The sequence below is a fragment of the Piliocolobus tephrosceles genome, chromosome 14, assembly GCF_002776525.5.
Source record: "Piliocolobus tephrosceles isolate RC106 chromosome 14, ASM277652v3, whole genome shotgun sequence".
Lineage (NCBI taxonomy): Eukaryota > Metazoa > Chordata > Mammalia > Primates > Cercopithecidae > Piliocolobus > Piliocolobus tephrosceles.
This window is the reverse complement of record NC_045447.1, coordinates 81,876,600-81,896,910: the sequence shown is the minus strand read 5'-3', so window position 1 is coordinate 81,896,910 and position 20,311 is coordinate 81,876,600. Positions and strand designations below refer to the sequence as shown.

Here is a 20,311-nt window from a genome sequence, read left to right as displayed (position 1 = left end):
TTTGACAAGTTACCAGCTCTATTAGATATTAGGGTTCTCCAAAGAGAATTAGGGTTCTCCAAAGAGACAGCATAGGTATATTAGGAAGGAGATTCATTGTAGGAATTGGCTCATGTGATTATGAAGACCAGGAAGTCCCAGGATGTTCCCCAAGAAGTCTCAAGGTCTGCCATCTGCAAACTAAAGAACCGAGAAGGCCATTGGTCTAATTCAGTCTGAGTCTGAGGGCTGAGAACCCGGGAGCACCTGGCATAAGTTTCCGTCTCCGTCTGAGTCTGAAGATCCAAGAACCAGGTGTGCTGATGTCTGAGGGCAGGGAAAGATGGAAGTTCCAGCTCAAGTAGAGAGCCTGTTATTTGCCTTTCCTCTCCCTTTTTGTTCTATTCTGGTCCTCAGTGATTGGATCCACACTGATGGGCATCCACAATGGCGGTCTTCTTAACCATTTTCCCACTTAGAAAAAAAGTGCAGCTTGTGGCCAGTGCTCATTTAATTTTACATAAACATGCTCTTGGAGACTGAAGCAAATTGGACTGATTTTCAATGTCAAAATAAAATGGAAAATATTATTTCTAAACAGAACTAACATCAGAATCATCTGAATGACCAGAGCTGTCATTCAGGTTGTAAGACAGTAGAACCCCTACATAGTAATAAGTGCTAGTGAAATGAGCTGGCCAGTTGATAATCTCTGAGAAAGCCATTTCCTAGTCTTATACCACATCAGTAATCCAAAGCAGGATGGTGATCTGAAGTCCTTCATAGTCAAGGATGATACGATGACTCTATGGAGCCATCACCACTATTGGGAAGACAGTGGGGCACGTGCCTCCCCTACCTTCCACACCATGTACATGATGGCATGTGACTTAGATGTGCAAAGTGTACACAGTGTCAGCTTTATGATGATAAACTCTTCCACTCAGTCTACTACGTATATGGCATAGTCACTATACTGCTAAATTAAATGAGTGAACATAAATCAGGATTGAGATACCAATTAGGTAAAATACTGTAGTTTGTATATGGTGGGGATTATCCTTTTCCTGGAATGTTTCAGCATCAAACCTTTGCTGAGTTTCTCTTCTTGTAGTGACTGAGAATTAGCTGAAATAACTGTAAAAGTGTAAGAGTCCCATTTGGCTGGAAACTAAATCACAGCGGCTGGTTTACTAAGCCTTAAGAAATTCCTTTAGATTTGATGTGTCCAGACTTGTACTGGAATATGAAATACTCAGTTTGACAAGATCTGCGAGTTCCTAGTACATACGTGTTTTTAAAAATGTGTTTCTCAAAATACAATTAGGAAAAAATTCCTTTGAAATGTTAAAACTACCTTTAGTGGTGATAAGGATGCCAACAACCCCTTCTGTTTAAATAAAAACAAACAACTTTTAACTTTCATGATGTTATAATACATCGTTAACTTGTGTAGACAAGCATCAGTGCTCACATTTAAAGTAATCATTAAACATTTTCAGAGTTATACTTAAAATGACTTTTTAATCTTACTACTCTAAAATATTACTGCAAAGTTGTTGGTGGGGTAGTTGTAATAAGTTGTAGTTCTTATTTCTTCTTTCTCTAGAGTCTGTTTTGGCTTTACCTTGGGGGGAAAATTCCCAAAGAATTGTAACTGAATACAGAAGCATTTTTTAAAATCTTATTTTAAAGAGGAGGAGAAATTTTAGACCTATTTCTGATAATAAACCTCAAAAACTGAGAAGTATTTATCTTGCTTATTTTCTTTTTTTTAAAAAAATTAATGAGCATGCATTGCTTATATAAAACATTTCTCTGTGTGTGTCCATATCTGATGCAGATAGAAGTTCAATGTGAATTTAGTGATTCCCAGGGAAGACTTTGGGAACTTTGGTTTCTGAGTTGTGCTCTCCTCTATGTGGTGAGTCTTAGTCTCGGGAGTCAGCCAGATCCAGATCTTAGTCTCATGGAATCAGCCATGATCATTTTAAACTTATAGTTATTAAAGTGCTATGGTGTACGAAAGTGCTTATGGAACTAAAATGTGGGGAATTAAATTAGATACAATGACTATGAGGTTTTGCTTTTTAGTAACTGTTTTTCATTACTTCATTGATCCAAAGTGAGATTTTTAAAGCTAAAGTCCTTGTTCCATTAAGATAATTCTGTCATTACTCGCCTTACTCAAATTCCTAGCCCCTTTGGTACTTTCTCTCTAGCTCTTGCCCTGCTTGATGATGTTCCTGAATGGTTTTAGTTTTCTTTGTTTATTTTTCCACTTTCTCGGGCCAGGACTCCAATTTAATTCTTTTAGTTGAATGAGCTGCTTTCTTCCTTGTTACAGACTCACTTAGAGCTCATTCCTCTCTGCCTTAGTCCCAGTATGGTCTCAGTAGTGACATGCAGTATGGGGACTTTGTTTGGACTCCTATTTGAACAAACCAACTGTAACAAGACACGTTTGAGATGATAAAAATTTGAATATAGATTGAGTTCTTGATGATAAGAAATTGTTAATTTTGTTAGGTTTGTTGATGGCATGGTAGTTACTTTAAAAACAAATTTCTGGCCGAGTGTGGTGGCTCATGCCTGTAATTCTAGCACTTTGGGAGGCCAAGGCAGGAGGAGGATCACATGAGCTCAAGAGCCTGCAGTGAGATGAGATTGCACCAATGCACTCCAGCCTGTGTGACAGAGCAAGACCCTGTCTCAAAAGGAAAAAAAAAAAAAAAAAAAAAAAAATTTATTCATTAATTATAAACACACACTGATGTTCTTATAAGTGAAAAGATATATTGTTTTGGTTTTGCTTTAAGATTTCAGCAAAAATAAAACAATAAAACAGAAAAAGAGGGACTATAGTAAAAAGACTGACAAAATATGTATCATTGTTGAAGCTTAGTGATGGGTGCATTGTATTCATTATAGTATTCTCTTTTGAATATATTTGAAGTTTTTCATATTAGAAGGTTTAAAAAATTAGAACAAAAATGAATGTGGAGTTTCAGGATCCTACCAGATGTTTCTAAAGGAACTTGAAGTGACAATGGGGAAAAATGTCCATATCATCCTGGAGTTTAAGACAAGGAATTTTTGGTAGGCAGCTATTGAAAAATAGCCAACCTGTTAGTCAAAAATGTATATATGATCTCATGGCCACAGATAGTAATGTAGAAGACAGGTAACAAGAGTAGTAATCCTTGGGTGAGGAAGAACAGGAGAAGGCAGCCCAAGAAGTTACTGAGGGCCCCCAAGAACTAAGGAAATCTGTTTTGTAAAAGGACCTGTACGGCCAGGTGTGGTGGCTCACACCTGTAATCCCAGCACTTTGGGAGGCTGAGGTGGGAGGACTGCATGAGCCCGGAAGTTTGAGACCAGCCTGGGTTGGTTTAATTAAATTAGCTGGGCATGGTGGCACATGCCTGTGGTCCCAACTACTCGGGAGGCTGAGGTGGGAGGGTTGTTTGAGCCTGGGTGGTTGAGGCTACAGTGAGCTATGATCGTGCCACCGCACTCCAACCTGGATGACAGAGCGAGACACTCTCTCAGAAAACAAACAAACAAACAAAGCTATACAATGGTAGGAATGTCAAGAAACCCAGGAGTGAAGAGAGGATTAGTTAGATGCTGTGAGGGGAGGTGGAGAAAGCCAGTGTAGAATGGGCACGCACCTTTGAAAAGCCTAGAGGAACATTTTAGAAGGGCATTAAGGAGGAGCATAGCAAGGAAGTCTAGACCTATGACTTGGAGCTCAGTAATGACATGCAGTATGGGGACCTCGTTTGGACTCCTATTTGAACAAACCACCTGTAACAATTTATATAACATTCTGTTACATAAATAGGATATCCAGAGATAGGAAATAGGGGAAATAGAGGATAATTTGGAAAAACACCCCACTGTTATTATTTGTGGCAGTTACGTTCTATAAAGTCGCTAAGGACATAATTAGTGAATACTGAGCCGTTGCTCCTAGGGGAACAATACAGAGTTAGATTCCTGTTGTACAAAATCTGGTTCTAACGATTTTGTCAGCTGTCAACCCATCAATACATAGCCTTATTTTACATGTGTTTCTGTTTAAAGATACCTTGTTTAGTATACATTGTTGGTTCATTAACATTGACCTCATGGCCAAGAGCACTATATCTCATGCCTGAATGAAGTTTATCCAATGCATCTCTTCTCCCTAAGGCACATCATGGCCTTGTTGTGATTAAGAACATTAGAGAACACTAAGGCGTGATGTTTGGGGCTCATTTTAAACAGCAAAATCACCAAGAAACCCACAAAAAAACAATAGTCCTAAAAACTGGTCACAAAAAGGACATTTGTTTATAGTATAAGGGCTAAAACAAAAAGTGTAGGCTGGTTTGGCTTTAGCTGGGTACGTGTATGTGGAGTGACTCAAATATTTTGGTGTGTACTCGCTGCAGTTGGCACATGTACTAAAATTGGAATGATACGGAGAAGATTAGTATGGCTCCTGTGCAAGGATGACACAAATTAGTGAAACGTCCCATAATGAAAAAAGAAAAAAAAAATACTGGTTCTCTCCACATGTGCACAAATGACCATGAGCATTGGTCTTGGGATTATAAATAAGTTTTAGAAGATGAATTTGCAAATATGGAATCCATGAATAATAAGGATGCACTGTATTTTTTCATCTTTATTTCTTAAATTGACAACTGTGATCTGTATTTTTAATGAGCCTTTTTTGGGGAGCTTGATAGTCATCGAGTGTTTTTCCCAAAGATTTGTCACCTTCTTGTGAATTGTCTAGTCTGTTCTTTTGGTTTTATAGATGTATTCTAAACTACAAGTTAATGGTAGTTGCCATTTATAATTTCTTGCAGAGGTTTTTGCAGAGATCATCCATTTAATATTTTTGTGCACTGAAGGTTTTAATTGTACAGTCAACACTGTCATTCGCTTGTGATTTTCATTTTTTCCAAGCTTAGAAAACTTGAAGGATGATGACTTTTTTATTGGAAAGGTTAAAAAAAAAATGTAGGTAAAAGCGATGGATGCCTAGGCTGAGGGTGGTGACTGAATATGTGGTACTTGAAATTGAGTTTGAGTGTCCAGCCCTGATTTCATTGTATCTTGGGATACTTAAAAAAGTCTTGCAGAGGCAATCTGCTTGAAAATGCTGTATAAATCTTAAACCTCTGTAAACTGTCAAATGTTAAGTGCATAATAATTTCTGATTTGTAGACTTCTGTTGACAATCTTTCAAGACAGGAGAAAGGTGAAAAAGACTGAAAAGACAAACATATTTTTCAGAAATTAAAAACATGTAAATTTTCTGAAATAGAGAATGAGAGATTTTTCTAAATGTGACCCAGAAGGCTTTCAGGTGATTTCCTAATAAGATTTGAGTTTTCTCAGGTTAAGGATGGTTGTGGCTCTCTACCATGTGCCCCAGTCTTATCTTTGTTATGCCCCTTCACACATAACTCTGTTCTTCACATACCCTTCCTTCTGCTGGCTAGTGCTTCCCTGTTTCTGGAACTTTCTTAAGCATTTTTACCATGTATTGTAGTTATTTGTATTGTAGTTATGTGTCATCTTTCTTCCTCCTAGAAGAGAAGTTTCTGTCTTATTCCATGTTTTATATTGTAGACCCTCGTTGAGTGCCTTTTAATCAGCAGACATGGAATAATCCTCTAATGGAATAAATGGAGAGAAGAAGGGATAGTTTGTGATTACCTGGGAAAGAAGTATGGTTAAGTCAGCATGGGTTTCTCAAGAACAAGCCTTTCTTGAATTAACCTCATTTCCTGTATAAATCAGATACTTATTGGAGAGAGAATTTGGGTAACGTTGTTACGGGACATCACAATAAAAAACCTCATGTTTCATTGAGTTTCTTAGGATTTTTTATGGATAAGCTAGAAAAGCATGGGCTTCATTATAATAAGACAGATGAATGTGTTGCAGGTTGATTAACTGTTGACTTTGTGCAATTCGCTGCCTTGCCAGTGCTATTCTAACTTTTCCATCAAGGAACTATTAAGGAAGAGGAAAGTTTATACTTTATTTTGGAGGGTTTAGAGGATTGAGGGTACAGGAATTAAAGGTTGGGTTATGGGTGGGTATAGGGAGACTTTAGAAGCACAACCAGGAGCAAAATGTCTTTGAAGTCTCATGTTTTCACATAAAGATGCATTCACTTTGTATTTTCAACATACCATGTTTGTTTTAAAATATTTTAAATTATCACCAAATAAAATGTTCTAGTAGTCCTTTCCAAATGTCATGGTATTCTAGTTTGAGAAGAGTGGCCTTTGATCAAGAAAGGTGGATCAAATTTGTGTCTATCCCATTTTTGGGAGGGAAGCTAACCAACTGGATGTCAGACATCATAATAGAAAAGGCTGCAAAAAGTTGAAGGCAATCAACATGAACACATATACAATTAAGCTCTACTGAATGCAGCTTCCTAGAGTCAGGGGAAAAAGTGCATGTTTACAGAATGGGAGACCTGGATCAGTAGCAGCTCTTGTTAAAAAGATTTAAGATTTCAGCCAACCATTTGATATGGGTGGCCTTCTCTGGCAGCTTTAATGGCACAGTACTCAGAATTAAGGAGATAATCATCCCGTTGTTTGCTGACTTTGTTAGGCTGCTTCCAAGGGCTTGTTTTCAAACAAGTTCTACATTTTAAGAGGGTAAGCCAGGGAAGTCAGTGGACTAGAAACTGTGCCCTGCCAGGAATAGTTGAAAGGCTATCAGGTGGAAAGGAGAGCAAAGTTAATTCTCAACTTCAGGGGGCAGGATTGGAACTTATGAGTAGACATAAGAAGGACATGTTTTTCTGGTTCAATAAATTAAGATTTTTTGCTTTGTAAACACACATAAAATGGATATCATATACTATTTAGTAATCACTGTTTTCAATTGATAGAGCTTGTATATCTTATGTTACTATTTATATGTTCATATGATTTTTAATGGCTACATAGCATCTCTCTATATGAATGCAGTCTTATTTATTAAAACCATCCCTGGCTGATAGTTACTTTGGTCATTTCCAATTTCTTAGTATAAACAACAACACGACAATGAAGATATCTCAAATACACTCATCCCTGTATATTTGTTGAGTTGTTTCCTTAGGACAAATTCTTAGCAGCAGAATAGCTGAGTCGACATTAGTACTATTTACTTATGGCTTTGGATACTTATTGCCAAACTGCTTGTTACCAGTAATAGGAACTGCATGTGTTAAAGAAGGCAGATCACCCCAAATTAGAGATGTTGTCATAGGGATTTTGGCAGTGGGTTGAATGTTGGACAGTGATCTCAGGCTCCTTTAAAAACTCGTGAAAGTTTTAATGTAGGACCAGGTGACTGTTTCATCTAGAATTTTCACATTTCAGTCTTACTATGTAAGTCACACTGTTGTAGAAAACTGTTAAGAGTCTGTAACAGGGAAAATAACTGCAGAAGTTTTCTGTATTCGGAAAGCACTGTAGAAATTGACCAAGGAAGAGAGGCACATGGCAGGCAACAACGCAATGCTGTTAGGTTGCATGTATGATAGAAATAGTAAAGGAGTCTTTCAGCAGATTAACCATTTTATAACTTAGGTAAGTTGGGGTTTTCCAGCTAAGTAAATTGCATTATCTACATCCTGCCAGAGCTGGGTAACAACTGCTTCTTGGGAAGATGGGAACAGACAAAACTGCTCTAGATCATGTTCCCAGTAGAGAGCTCAAAGTGATTTCGCACATGTTTTATCCTCATGACCTAAAGCTCAACTGCAGTGAGATGGTGTAGTGCACTGAGATGATCAGCAAAGGGGATTCCAGCTTCTCTGCTTGAGTAAGCCACTGGGCCTCTCTGAGCTGTAGTTTCTTAACCTGTATAGGAGATGAATTACCAATACAAGTCAGAGAGAGAGTTACGGTGAGGATTTCCTGAGATGATATATCGGATAGTGCTTTATAATCTGTAAAGTGCTGTACAAATATTAGTTGTCAAGTTAGACAACTGATTCTAGTGGAACTTTCCAACTTAAAGCTTTCTAATGGATGAAAGAGCTAGTGAACTTCATCAAGGTAGAAGTTGGGTCTGATTTTGCTTGATTTTGCCTTACTGTTTGTGTTTGGCTCATAGTTACAATTCACTAAATATTTGTTGAATGAAAAAAATGAAATTGTTTTATTAACATGTTAGAGAGGCACCCTCTAACGTGTGCTTCTTATCTCTGTGAAGTAAGTACTGCTATTCGTATCTTACAAGCAGGGAAACTGAGATCCACCGATTCTCAAATCACTCTCACAGCCAGATTCTGCATTTTTCAGGTGATTTCTAATTACATGAAAGAGATTAGATCAAGTACCTTTTTTGGTTATTTAAGAGGAAAGATGGAACCAAACCTCTGTTCTGTAGCTCTGTTGCGTAAAATCACTTAGAGCAAATGAATGAAATATTTTGTCAGACTTTATTTTTACAGTAATTACTGACCCTTAATAGAAAATAATTTTATGTGTAGCCCTTCCCAGAGTCTCTGTTGCCAGGAAGCTAATGTTGCTACCCCTAATATGGCAACTTTGTCTATTTTTCTGTTCTTTGTGCATTGTGTTTGGTCTTAAACTGTGAATATTCCATTAACTGAGAACTCTGAATAGCCATTGTGTAACTGGAGTGATAGTCTGTGTCAGTTGGATGCATTGTACTTGAGAATAAACATGCTGTTTTATTTGTGGTGAGACTTCTCTCATTGCCACTCATAATATGTTGTTAACTGAAAATATAAGGCTATTAATAAACCTCATAAGTACTTTGCATTGTTGAAACAATCCTTCAGTGTAGGATCACATGATTTAATAGATATGAATGCCTATATTTTCAAATAGGCAGTAGACCCATTAGTTTCTTATCCTTGGGTGTTAGGTCAGAAGTGTCAGTGAAATTGAGTCCAGAATTATAGTTATGTGTGCTTTCCTAGGGAGAGGTTTCTTTTCTTTTCTTTTTAATCAGAATCTCAAATTGCTCTGTGGTTCAGAAATGTTTAGGGACCACTGACCCAGCAAATTCAGTTCAGCCCTGATAGCTTATTTGATTCAGGGTGACTGTGTCACTAGAAAGTGATATAAAATCCCTAGACTAGCACAGGGCACACATAGGTGCTAAACCATTTGTTGGAAACCCAATAAAAATCACTGTTTTTTCTTTCTTCCCTGTAACACATTATGGCCTGTGAACCTCTAGAGGACAGGATCTTTGTCTTACTGTCCTTGGCAGCTGTCTTAACTTCTCACGTCTGTCTCCTAGTGTCATAGAATGTGCACTTTCTATAGCAAAGTAGAATTTGTAAAACTTTTTCTTACCAGACACCCTCATACATACAAAAAATCTGAACATGTATCCTCAATATGTACACTTAGTTGTAAATTATATACGTGTACATATCTCTATTGAGAACACATGTCATGTTCGGATTGCTTTATGCTAATATGAAACATACATAGTTGCAATGTTAAAAGAAGAGATGAAAGGTAATGTTTTAGGATGTATTGATAACCATGATGACTTCATATTAATATTAAAAACTATACCTATTTCTGCCCATGCCTACTTTTGGTGTTCTCATAATCTGAGCATGCACCCAGGTCTGGCTCTTTGCAGCTCCTCTTCCACTTCCTAACACTCTTTCCTTACTGCTAACTGCTTATTCTCTATGCTTCTTAATTCATATTCTTGAGAGTCAGTATCTGATTGATTCAGTTCACCTTATCATTCCAGGTCAACTCATGTGAGTCTCACTGACATACAGTGTTATTTTTGGCTCCTCTTGGGAAGCCCACTCTGGTACACACAGGTGACTGCATGAAGTGGGAAATGAAGACACTGGCACAGACGTGGCTGGTAACAAGGAGTGTGTGCAGGGCGGCTCCACTGAGAAGGAGCCTGGTGAGGCTAGAATGGTGACTGCTTTCACCATTAGACAAATGTCGGTGGTTAGAGAAGAGAGACCTAAGTGTGACTTTAGAAACAGAAAAATCCCCTTTTTTTCCTTTGCAAATCCATACCTATATCTTTTGAAGACCACTAGGTATGTCAGGTAAACTTTTCGCAACTTAAGTTAATCGGAGAGCTGGAGAACATTTATTCCTGTTAAGATCTTTCCCACCCATTCAACTCCCTGACTAGTTGCTGCTGAAGAGAAAAATGGTAGCAGCTTCATCTTTTAAGATTTAGCCCATAGTTCTTGCAGTGGGAAAGTCAACCCTAAAGAATGGTTTCATGTTTGCTCCCATTCTACCTTGTGCAGGCAGTAGTTTAAGAATTTCTTCTGCAGAGCACAACTTGTGTAGTCACCCGATAGGGTCTTCTGGTTCACCGAGACCATGGTATTGCAGTAAACAGTTTAATTGACGCAAAGCTGGCTAGCCACATGGGAAATGAAGTTACCACTCAAATGAATCTCCCTGAAGTTTTGGGGGTTGAGGTTTTTCAAGGATAGTTTGGTGGACAGGGGACTATAGAATGGATGCTGCTGATTGGCTGGGGATGCCATCATAGGAGTGTGGAAAACAGCCCTCATTCGCTGAGTCTGCCTCTGGGTTAGGGGCTATAGGACCAGTTGAGTCATGAGTTGCAGGCCCAGGTGGGGTCAGCCAGTCTTCAAAAATGCAACAGTCTGAAAAGACATCTCTAAAGGCCAATCTTAGATTCCACAAGAGGGATGCTATTTCCAACAGTAATTGGGGAAGTTACAAATCTTGTGACTTCCAGAACAATGGCTGGTTATCATTTATACCTACACTTTTAAAAAACTTTTATTTTAGGTTCAGGGGTGCATGTGCAGGTTTGTTATATAGGTGAACTTGTGTCATGGGGGTTTGTTGTACAGATTGTTTTATCACCCAGGTGTTAAGCCTAGTATCCATTAGTTATTTTTCTTCATCTTCTCCTTCCTCCCACCCACCACCCTCCATTAGGCCTCAGTGTCTGTTGTCCTCTACGTGCCCATGTGTTCTCATCATTTAGCTCCCATTTTTATAAGTGAGAAAGTGTAGTATTTGGTTTTCTGTTCCTGCGTTAGTTTGCTGTGGATGATGGCTTCTAGCTATCATGCAAAGGACATGATCTTATTCTTTTTTATGGCTGCATGGTATTTTCATGGTATATATGTACCACATTTTCTTTATCCACTGTACCACTGATGGGCGTTTAGTTGATTCCATATCTTTGCTATTGTGAATAGTGCTGCAGTGAACATACTTGTGCATGCGTCTTTATGATAGAATGATTTATATTTCTTTGGGTATACACCCAGTAATGGGATTTCTAGGTGGAATGGTAGTTCTATTTTTAGAACTTTGAGGAATTGTCACATTGTCTTCCACAATGGTTGAACTAATTTATACTTCCACCAATAGTGTGTAAATGTTCCTTTTTCTCTGCAACCTCACCAGCACCTGTTACTTTTTGACTTCTTGATAATAGCCATTCTGACAGGTGCAAGATGGTATCTCCTTGTGGTCTTTATTTGCATTTCTCTAATGATCAGTGATGTTGAACTTTTTTTCCACATACTTGTTGGCCGCATTTGTATCTTCTTTTGAAAGGTGTCTGTTCATGCCTTTGCCTACTTTTTAATGGAGTTGTTTTGTGTTCTTACAAATTTAAGTTCCTTGTAGGTGCTGGATATTAGACTTTTGTCAGATGGATAGTTTGCAAAAATTTTCTCCCATTCTGTAGGTTGTCTGTTTTCTTTGTTGATAGTTTCTTTTGCTGTGCAGAAGCCTTTTAGTTTAATTAGATCCCATTTGTCAATTTTTGCTTTTGTTGCAATTGCTTTTGACATATTCATCATGAAATCTTTACCCATTCCTGTGTCCAGAATGGTACTGCTTAGGTTATCTTCCAAGTTTTTGAGTTTGACATTTAAGTTTTTAATCCATCTTGAGTTGATTTTTGTATATGATGTAAGGAAGGGGTCTAGGTTGAATTTTCTGCACATGGCTAGCCAGTTATCCTAGCACCATTTATTCAATAGGGAGTCCTTTTCCCATTGCTTGTTTTTGTCAGGTTTGTCAGAGATCAGATAGTTGTAGATATGTGGCCTTATTTCTGGGTTCTCTAGTCTGTTCCCTTGATCTATGTGTCTGGTTTTGTACCAGTACCATGCTGTTTTGGTTATTGTAGCCCTGTAGTATAGTTTGAAGTTGGGTAGTGTAATGCCTCCAGCTTTGTTCTTTTTGCTTAGGGTTGCCTTCTATGCCTACATCTTAGCAGAATTCAGGCCCTTCTCATAATCCTAATCTTGTGGTGTTTCATTAGTTTTACAAAGTTGAATTTGTTTTGGGAAGTGCTATTCTCTTTCTTGCTTTAAAGTTAAACTAGAAACTAAATTTTCCCCGAAGTTAGCTTTGCCCATGCCCAGGAATGACCAAGCACAGCTTGGAGGTTAGAAGCAAGGGTCAGATATCTCTTACTGTCACAGTTTTGCAAAAGCAGTTTCACTTCCCTCTTCTACGTCCCTTCTACATTGATTGGAGCCAGCAAAGAGAACTTTTGCAGCATTTCTTAGTTTGTGCCATATAAATGAAACATGTTTGGAAATGTGAAACCTAGTCATCCATGAGAATGGTTTCCTCTGAAAGGCAGCGCTTCTTGATAAGTCCCTTCCTCATGGAACTTTGATGCAGTGTTGGCCCATTTAAAAATTTATTGGTTACCTTGGGAGATGCCCGAGCTTATCAGAATTAGACTTTCTCATTTGAGTACGTTCTTGCAGTATAGAAGGTTGCGGATGTTTTACAACTTTAAGAGGCCTAGTGGTATTGAATTTAGAGTTAGTTTTTAAAACGGGCTCCAAAGTCACCAGCATGGACAAAACTTACAGTCTTCGAAAGAGAGAGAGTGCCAAAGTTCAGCACTTGGCATTCTTGGTTTTATTTTTTTTCTTTGCACCCATATCAGGTAACTATGATTACCTTCATTTTACAGAGAAGAAAACAAAGCTCAAAAGTTAATTTGACTAAAGTCACAGATGAGTCAGGTATGAGGTAGAGAGTGATCCTGTGTGAGAGTAGTTTACATTTATCTTAATGATATGGTTGTAACCATTATCTTATCTATAATGCATGTTAAAAATCAACCTCTCAAGATTTTTTACACCAAAGGCAAAAATGTTCAAATGTTGATATATTCCCTTCCATTCATTTTTGTATTTTTGTTTAAAATCTTCAACATCATACCCAGTTTTCAACCTAACTTTATAAAGTAAGCATTTCCTTAATCTTCATAAACATGTTTAAGATCTGTATCATAGTTTAATAATTATTACATTTCTGAAATTTTTGTTTTACAATAGTGAGGCAGTGAATGTATTTATGTGTAAGTCTGTGGGTTTTTTTTTTTTCTCTCTCTCTCTCTCCCATAGAGGCAGAGACTTGCTCTATGTCCCAGGCTGGAGTGCAGTGGTATGATTGTCACTCTGTTGCCCAGGTTGGAGTGCAGTGGTGCAATCATGGCATGCTTTAACCTCAAACTCCTGGGCTCAAGCTATCATCCCGCCTCAGCCTGCTGAATAGCAAGGACTACAGGTGTGCATCACCATGCCTGCCTAATTTTTAAAAATTTTTTTGTAGGGACAAGATCTCAGTATGTTGCCCAGGCTGATCTCGAACTCCTGGACTCCCACCTTAACCTCCCAAAGCCCTGGGATTACGGGCATGAGCCACCATGCCTGGCCAAGGTTGATTTTTTAAAAACATTATTTCCTTAGTATGTGTATTATTAGAAGCAAAATTACAGGTCAGAAGTCACATTTTGAAAGATCATGATCACTTAAGAAACCCTTAATACATTTTGCCAAATTGATGTCTTTTAAAAATGGGATCGATTTCCATACTCATCGGGGTATGTTTGAGTACGTAGCTCACTGTAGACAGAGCTCCTGGGGAGGGATGGATGGCTCTGGTGCTCTTCTACCCAGCTGTAGAGCTTCATCTAGAGACCAGCTCCACTGTGGGGCAGTGGAAGGCTATTAGTGCAGAGGTATCTTCTCAGTATCTGCCTGACACACTACTGTATCCAGGTGCCTGACCCAGTCCTGCCCACCTGCCTTCCTTTCTTCCTGCCTCCGCTCTGTTTTATCAACTTTGTCTCAAAAAGCATACCTTCCTGTCTCTGTATGTTCGTCACTCTCCTATTTATGGTCCCTCAGTACATTATAGTGCTTGCTAAGGTTTGAATGTCTCATGTGAATCTCATGTTGAAACTTAATCCCCAATGTGGCAATATTGAGAGGTGGGGCCTTTAAGAGGTGGCTCTACCCTCATGAATGCATTAATCCATTCATGGATTAATGGATTAATGGATTAATGGGTTATCACAGGAGTGGGACTGGTGGCTTTTAAGAAGAGGAAGGGACCTGAGCTAGCACACTCGGCCCTCTCACCATGTGATTCTCTGTGCTGCCTCAAGACTCTGCCAAGTCCTCACCAGCAAGAAGGCCCTCACCAGATGCAGCCCTACAGTTTGGACTTCTCAGCTTTCGTACCTGTAAGAAATAAATACCTTTTCTGTATAAATTACCCAGTTTCAGGTATTCTGTTATAAGCAACAGAAAATTGACTGACAATACATTTATTCTAATCATGTTCACTTTTCTTTCATCTAGACTTACAAGAAATTTACTTCTCTGGTTGGCTTTTCAAGGAAGCTTTTGAATTTATCACTTCTGATTTTTCTATTAATACATTCATTATTAGTGAAATATTTTGTAATCATTTTTCAAACAGATTGGGTTTTTTTTTTCTCATTTCAATATGTAGTTGACTTATGTTAATTATGTAGGGCTTACATTTTTCTTTGTTCTCAACCTGCATCAGATTCCATAACATTTGATATGTTGTAGGGTTTCTGTTTTCATTCATTATACACCTTCCCGACCCCAGGCCTTTTCATTACTTTACACACAGTCTCATATTAGGATTTATGTTTTTTAAAACATTTAGGAGAATAGAATAGTTTTTTCCTCCATGTATTGGGTTTTTTGTTTGTTTAAATGTCTGTTACTTCTGTGATGGCTTTGTTTTAATCTGTGCTTAGAGAGTGGTCTTTCATTGCTACTTTGCAGAATGTATTTTTCTTTGGCCTAGTATGATTGTGTGTGTACATGTGGGGACAAAATGTTTTTGTGGAGATAATGTAGACTTAAAATTTTAAATCTGTAGCTGTGTTTTCATTACAATGAAAATTTGATGTCCTTAGCATGCCCTGAGTATAAAGCCTTGACTTGCTTTTTGAGCATAGTTAACAGTGTTGAGATAAGAGAGAGGTTTGCTGGCAGTTGCACTGATGGCTGCACTGTTGTCCAGTGGGCCCAGCTGGGTATACAGCTTGCCGTATAAATAGAAATCTAGACACAAGTCCCTAGAAGCCTAATCTGTGACCTAGACCCTGTCTCTGGGGTGCTCTTACCAGAAAGTTAATCTGTTAGAGGATCTGTCATCAACATAAAAGGCAGAAATAATTTTCTAAATGCTGTTAATAAAATGTGAGTGCATGCTCCTTCATTCTATTATGGAAACTGAGCATTGGAGACTTATTTTCCTTTTTAACACCACTTGCCACCAGTAACTTACACTAATTGTCATATATACCAAGCCTTTGAAAATTTGTAGTTTTTGTAAGTTTTTAGGAAATATGCATGCTAATTAGATAGTGACTAAATTATGTTGCTTTTCATGTGAATTTAGTAAAGTTGTTTTAAGACCCCTTGGCTTAGTTTTTCATGAGACTTTCTAAACATGCTTAATCTCTGCATACTATTTTAATAATAATGTAAGTTTTTGACTTTTTGCTATTATAATGGACAGTGAATATATTTATGCTGAAGTCTGTGTGGAATTTTTTTGAACATTATTTTCTTACTGTATATTATTAGAGGTGAAATGTTTGGGTCAGGAGTTACAAACATATATTTTTTAAAAAACTAACCACTCTAAAGACCCTTGATGCATTTTGTCAAATTGATTTCTTGTAAAAATGGGACCAGTTTGCACCTCTGTTGAGGTATGAGAGAGTGCCCATCTCCTTGGGGACCTAGCCCCTTGATGGTTCCAGTGCTCCATCCAAAACCGCTTCACTGTGGGGTGTTTTGTGTGACATGCTGGTGTCTTATGTCTTCTCTACAAGAAAAGGCATTGTTACCAAGGCAAACAGAGATACTTGATACCGTTATGTATAAACCAGAAGAAGCCTTTGCCAGAGAGATTGTTGACAATTGCTAGAGGGTATGATAATGCAGAAGTTACAGAGTGTTCCTTTGGCAACATGTGTTAATGGATTTGTTCCAGTGTTAGAGCCCTTTTTAATGAAAATTCTGAACACCTACACTGGAAAAATAATAAAATAAAAAGCCTTAGTCAGGAATGTATCGCTTGTTAAGATTTAGCCAAGAAGGTCACATGTTATTTAACAAGGTAGATTACTTTTTTCTTTGTAGGAGGCAAGGAAATAGCTATGCTTCACTTCTAAATAAAAAAATATTTAAAAAAGAGAATACATTTTTTAAAAAGAAAAACATGACTAAGATAACTGTCTCATTCCTAGGCACTTTTTAATCTCATATAAATTTACATTTAGAGACTTAACAATTTGGCTTTTTTGAATGAATGCCTGAAATACAGTTGGACTGTAGAGTCTCAGCTGAGAAACAGACATGTGGAGCAAGGTATATTCCGTCATTTATCAGAAAAGTTAAAGGCAATTCATATTGTTTACAAGGTGGCACATAGATTATTCAGAGAGAGAAAAATATGGGTTTATAGGAAAATTCTTACCTATTTGGTAAGGACTCTGAGTTTGTACTTTAGCTTTATGTCTCATAAATCAAGTCCCAAGATCACCAAGTGATAGTATTCCCAGGTTACTTGTGGGTCGAGGTGCAGAACGACTTGGAATGTTGTGGTTGGGCGTCTTTTTCTGCCATCCAACTTTGGAGGTTGCTGGGAGAAAATGCTTATTTTCCTTTTTTAGTGCATTTCAGTTTAAAACAAATTAAAAATGGAAAGTCAGTTTTTTCCCTCCACTAATACATCTCTAACTTATGGTTGTAATAAACAGTGATTAGAAATATACTTTTTTTTTTTTTCTTAAGAGACAGGGCCTTGCTCATTTTCCAGGCTTGAGTGCAGTGGAGAAATTGTAACTCACTACAGCCTTAAACTCCTGGGCTCAAGGCATCCTCATGCCTCAGCCTCCTGAGTAGCTAGGACTACTTGCTTGTGCTGCCATACCCGGCTATTTAAAAAATTTTTTTTGTAGAGATGGTCTCGATATGTTGCCCAGGCTGGTCTTGAATTCCTGGCCTCAAGCAATCCTGCTGCTGTGGCCTCCCAAAGCATTGGGATTACAGTATGGACATAAGCCACCATGTCCAGCCCTACTTTTGCTTTTTTGAAGGACATGTGTGTTAAACAGAAATTTCTAATGTCAGTGCATTCTTTGCATCAGAACGTGTTTTAACTCATGAGTTTAAAAAAAAAATTGTATTTCTAATCACTGTTTATTACAGCCATAAGTTAGAGATGTATTCGTGGAGGGAAAACACTGACTTTTCATTTTTAACTCATGAGTTAAAACATAGTGTTTCTGACATAACGGTCTTTCCACGTTTCCATCTTTATATTAAAAACTTCTGAAATAAAATTTCTTTTGGGGCTAGTGAAAGGTAAGATTGGATCCAGTGATCTGTTTAGGACTTGCCTTTTCATACTTCGCAATCTCATTACTATTATCACAATGTATGTCCTAATACAATAAGGTTGAGGTTTAACCAAAAGTTCTCTTTTCTTCTGGCATGCTTTGTGAGGAAATATTTGAGCTGGTGTAAATTGTAATTACTGGCAGATATGGAAGAGAGTCTGACGCTGAGTATTCATGATACTGATATGCTGCTGCAATTAGTCAAGTGCTACATGAGTTAATGTCATTACCAAAGGACAGTCTATAATCAGAGAATAAAGTATCATTTGTAAATGTGGAGGACCTAGAGGAATAAAGTTGTTGCCTTACCAGTCACTAAACTTATCTAATAAATAAAAATGAGGATTTATTATTATTATTATTATTTTTAAGATAGAGTCTCGTTCTGTCACCCAGGCTGGAGTGCAGTGGCACCATCTCAGCTCACTGCAAGCTCCGCCTCCCCGGTTCACGCCATTCTCCTGCCTCAGCCTCCCAAGTAGCTGGGACTACAGGCGCCCGCCACCTCGCCCAGCTTATTGTTTCTATTTTTTAGTAGAGACGGGGTTTCACCGTGTTAGCCAGGATGGTTTCAATCTCCTGACCTTGTGATCCGCCCTCCTCGGCCTCCCAAAGTGCTGGGATTACAGGCGTGAGCCACCGCGCCCGGCCGAGGATTTTTTTTTTAAAGCGAGAAGTAGTATAAGCCATTATCAGCGAGAAAAGGTGGTGAGGATAGCAGGGATTAAGTAAGTCGCAGACATTTTATTTTTATTTTAAAGAAAATGTTAAAATGGTTGATATTTTCTAGGTCAGCAGTCCCACCCCCACCCTCACCCACTGATTATTTGCTTTAAAAATCCTGCGTGAAAAGACAGGAATTATTTCACTGTGGTGAGAGTGACTGATGTCAGAAGGTCAATTTCCCTACATTTACAAGATTCGTATACACTTTGGAAAGGTTTTCTGTTAAACTGTGTGGACTATAGATTAACAGTGTACTTTTTGTTTTGTAATTGCATTTAGCTTTAATTAGAGGTTTAGAGTAGAAAGCTGAGAGTTGCTTGGAGGAGCCAAGGAGGAGATTAATGGGCTGTGCCCATCCACTGCAGCTCTGTGCTTCCAAGAAGTTTGCCAGGGCAACCTGGATTTGTCTTTATTATAGTGGAAGGAGTCTTGTCCTGTAGAAGTAGAAATCACTGATGCATCACTAGCATCATGTGGCCTTTGTTCTCTGGCCGGACATGTTTGAAAGCTTCCTCCCTTAGGAAAGGGGGCCGAAGCTCTGCACCTGTAACATTCCATAAAGGCTAAAGATCATGAGGATGTTGAGTGGGCAGGGTCCCAGTGGTCTTTACTGAAATACCCGAGTCCGCACTCTGATAATGAATGAGGCTGGAGAGAACATTTCCTTGGTGTATTTTAATGCTTGACCTAGTTGACTGGAATGCTCTGGGAAAACGAGCCTCACTTCCTGCTTTTCCACCTTAGATTGAAGTATGTCATTTATATGATTGTTAATATTGAAATGAGCAGCTGTACCACTCTGTTCTCAACAGGGAGGAAACCTTTTTATTTGTAACGATTGTAAATATTCTTTCTCAGCCAGGCGTGGTGGCTCATGCCTGTAATCCCAGCACTTTGGGAGGCTAAGGCGGGTGGATCACTTGAGATGAGGAGTTTGAGACCAGCCTGGCTAACATGATGAAACCCCATCTCTACTAAAAATACAAAAATTAGCCAGGTATAGTGGTACGTGCCTGTGGTCCCAGCTACCAGGGAGGTTGAGGCAGGAGAATCGCTTGACCCTGAGGGGCAGAGGTTGCAGTGAGCCAAGATCGCACCACTGCACTCCAGCTCAGGTGACAGAGTAAGACTCCGTCTCAAAAAAAAAAAAGGAAAATATTTTTTCTCTTTTTAAGTGTATGTGTATATACACATATATATATATGTTTATTGTTTTTTGAGACAGAGTCTCGCTCTGTCACCCAGGCTGGAGTGCAGTGGCGCGATCCCGGGCTCACGCCATTCTCCTGCCTCAGCCTCCTGAGTAGCTGGGAGTACAGGCAGCCGCCACCATGCCCGGCTAATTTTTTGTGTCTTTTAGTAGAGATGGGGTTTCACCGTGTTAGCCAGGATAATCTCGATCTCCTGACCTTGTGATCCACCCACTTTGGCCTCCCAAAGTGCTGGGGTTACAGGCGTGAGCCACGGTGCCTGGCCTATATTTTTTAAGTTGAAACTTGTGTTTGCCTTGTCTTTACGCCCACAGTTAAACTTGAAGTCATTTTATATCAAAAGCATCTTCTCAGATTATTCTGAATTTTGAGAAGGCTAACATTTGCTAGGCTTTATGTTTAAAAAAACAAAAACAGAAAAAGCTCCTGGGCTTCTCCCATCGTGCTTGGCATATGAGCAGTCTAGGGTACTTGTCTTAAATGTTCTGACATATTTCAGTTAAAGCAGTGAACAATATTCTAGAAGATAAGGCAGCAGCTGATACTTGGTAATGTCCTTGAAACTGCATAGTAATAACCTTCAGTGAGATTTATATAATTTGGAGGTAAGCTCCACTTATATCGGGAAAGTTAAAGCAAAGAGAAAGTTA

The 20,311-nt window shown here is 38.6% G+C and overlaps 1 protein-coding gene and 1 non-coding gene across 5 annotated transcripts in view; both read left to right on the top strand.

Annotated features, from left to right (window-relative positions):
- KANK1 (KN motif and ankyrin repeat domains 1) overlaps nucleotides 1-20,311 on the top strand; it is a 237,957-nt gene that overhangs the window by 47,492 nt on the left and 170,154 nt on the right. The gene's annotated exons all lie outside the window — the stretch shown is intronic.
- On the top strand, nucleotides 4,406-4,511 carry LOC111543449. Its single transcript, XR_002731870.1, has one exon. It is a non-coding gene; the product is annotated as a U6 spliceosomal RNA (small nuclear RNA).